Here is a 2,359-nt window from a genome sequence, read left to right on the forward strand (position 1 = left end):
CCAGGAGGCTCCAGAGCAGGGCCGCATCCCACCTCAGCCGGACTCCTGCCCGGGCGCCCCAGGAGTGAGACTGTCCCCGGGGGCGGGCCCCGGCGGGAAGCACGGTGCACCTGGCCGGTGTCAGGCAGGGTTCTGGGAGCTGAGCCTGCCCAGCTGGCACCGGCCGGCCGAGAAACGCCACCCGAGCCTCCAGGGCGCGGGGAAGACAAACTGGAGAGGAAAGGTCTGGACCGCCGAGCGGACGGAGAGCCGTGAGTCGTCAGAGAGAAACGCGCTCAGCTTCAGCCTGACGTACCCCAGAGGGGTGGCCGCTGAGAACAGCAGATGGGGGCCGTCGGGGCACCGCGATCCCGGCTGCTTTCCCACCGGAGGAACCGGAGCAGCGATATTTTAACAAGCGGCTGGAAAGAGACCAGACTACCCCGTTTCAGAAGGTGGTGTGTGTGTGTGTGTGTGTGTGTTTTGGGCCAAGATACTGACCAGGCCTCAGAGTTTATGGGAAGAGGCGCCTGCCGGGAGCCAGTGCTCTCGCGGGGGCTTAAACTCGGCACAGTGCGGCCAGAGCGTGGGAACCAGGAGGCAGGCGGGGGTGGGGCTGCCGGCCACAAGGCTGCTGACCGGTGGCCCATGGCCGTGGCCCATGCAGGTGAGAGGGGGAGGCGGCAGCCTGGAGCCACCCATCGGCCCCCGGAGTCCCCAGAACAGGGCAGCTCAAGGGAAGGGCTGAGGGTGGAGGCGGGGACTGAGGAGGAGCGGGCGGCGCTGACAGTGTTTGAGGAATTCCACAGCCCAGCCGAGAGTTTCTGGAAGTTATCCACAGGGTAAGATCATTAATCCCCGAGTTCAGGGAGCCCGAGGCGAAAGGGCCTGGAGATTACAGCTAAGGCGCAGGGGCGGCTGGGAAAATGATCTGGAAGAAGAAGGGGGCTGGGGGAGGCAGGCAGATGCAGCCGGGAGGCCGAGTCTAAGGCAGCCCGCACCCAGGGGGCCTCGTGCCCCAGCAGCCACGTGCCCTGGGACTGGAGGCCCCAGAAGGCAGGCAGGTGCTCAGGCACACACGTCTCATACTCACACCCTGCCACAGGCTGGTCATTGGCTTGGGGTCCCTTGAGAGATCTGGGGGGTTCCAACTGCTATGGAGACGAGTGGACGCCGCCGAGTCCAGGTGGGTGTCATGTGTGACAACCAGCGGAGCCCGGAGCCCACAGACCAGTCCAGCAAGCACTGCAGGCCACCTTCCCGGAGCCAGCGCCCTGACCACAGGCCAGAACGGACGGCCCCGAGCAAATCCTCAGCGTCCGGCCTCCCCCAGCCTCTCCAGGGACATCGAGCCCAGACTCCCCACCTCTGCCGCCCCTCGGGCAGCCCAGGCCTCCGCATGCCTGCCCACCCCGCTCTGGAGAGCCAGCTCCGGTCGGGTCAGCCGCCGCGCTCAGAGCCTAGAAAAACCGCAGGTCACCCCCACGGCTGTTACTGAGCCCCCCTAGGCTGCCGGCAGCGCGGAGCCCCCATTATCATGGCGGTCTCAATGGTGCCTCCTTAAGTCCTCGCCACAAGCCTACGAGGCGGGCCTGGCCGTTCCACTGGACGCAGAAAGGCGCCGAGGAAGACATTTTTGAGGTCCCACCTGGCAGCCCCGGGGACCCAGGCCACGCCCGGTTTTCACAATGCCCAGCAGAGCTGGGGTGCAGTACCACTCCTGGCCTCTAGGTGAGCCACTCCCCCTCCTGGCCTTGAAATCCGAGGGGTCTGTGTCATTACAGTGAATTCTGCCCGCCGGCTAGAAAGGCCCAGGACCAGCGAGGCAGGCCAAGCCCTAATCCCTGGTGTGAAATAAGGGGGCATTTCCCACGTTGCCCCAGTCGAATCCTCGGGCCATGCAGTGGGCGCTGCCCGAGCAGCAACATTTCTGAGGGTTTGACAGCTCTCCGGGACTCGGGGCCCTTTTTAAGGGAAAACCGAGGGCAGAATCCATGGCGCCTGGTCCTAGGCGAGCCTGCGGGCTCTCCCTGGCCTTTCGGACACGCCGCAGGCATCTGCCTGATGCGAGGACGCGCAGGCTCCGAACCCAGGCCTCAGCCCTGCTTCTCCCGGAGTTTCTTTAGTTTTTTTCTTTTCTGAGATGCTGATGGTTTAAAGATGTGGATCAGGTCTCGGTCCAGCTTCCCGCTAACCCAGCTTAATGCTCGGAGCACCTGGCGGGCTGCTGGGGCCCCCCTGCCCTCCGAGGGGGCTCCCCAACACGTCCCTGCCCTACCTGCCAGAACACGGGGCTGCTGGCACCGATCGCACACGTCTCCTTCATCGTGTGTCAGCTGATCGCCAACAGGCCAGACCCACCTGGCTTGAGTCCCTCGCA

Source organism: Myotis davidii, unplaced genomic scaffold, assembly GCF_000327345.1.
Source record: "Myotis davidii unplaced genomic scaffold, ASM32734v1 scaffold609, whole genome shotgun sequence".
NCBI lineage: Eukaryota > Metazoa > Chordata > Mammalia > Chiroptera > Vespertilionidae > Myotis > Myotis davidii.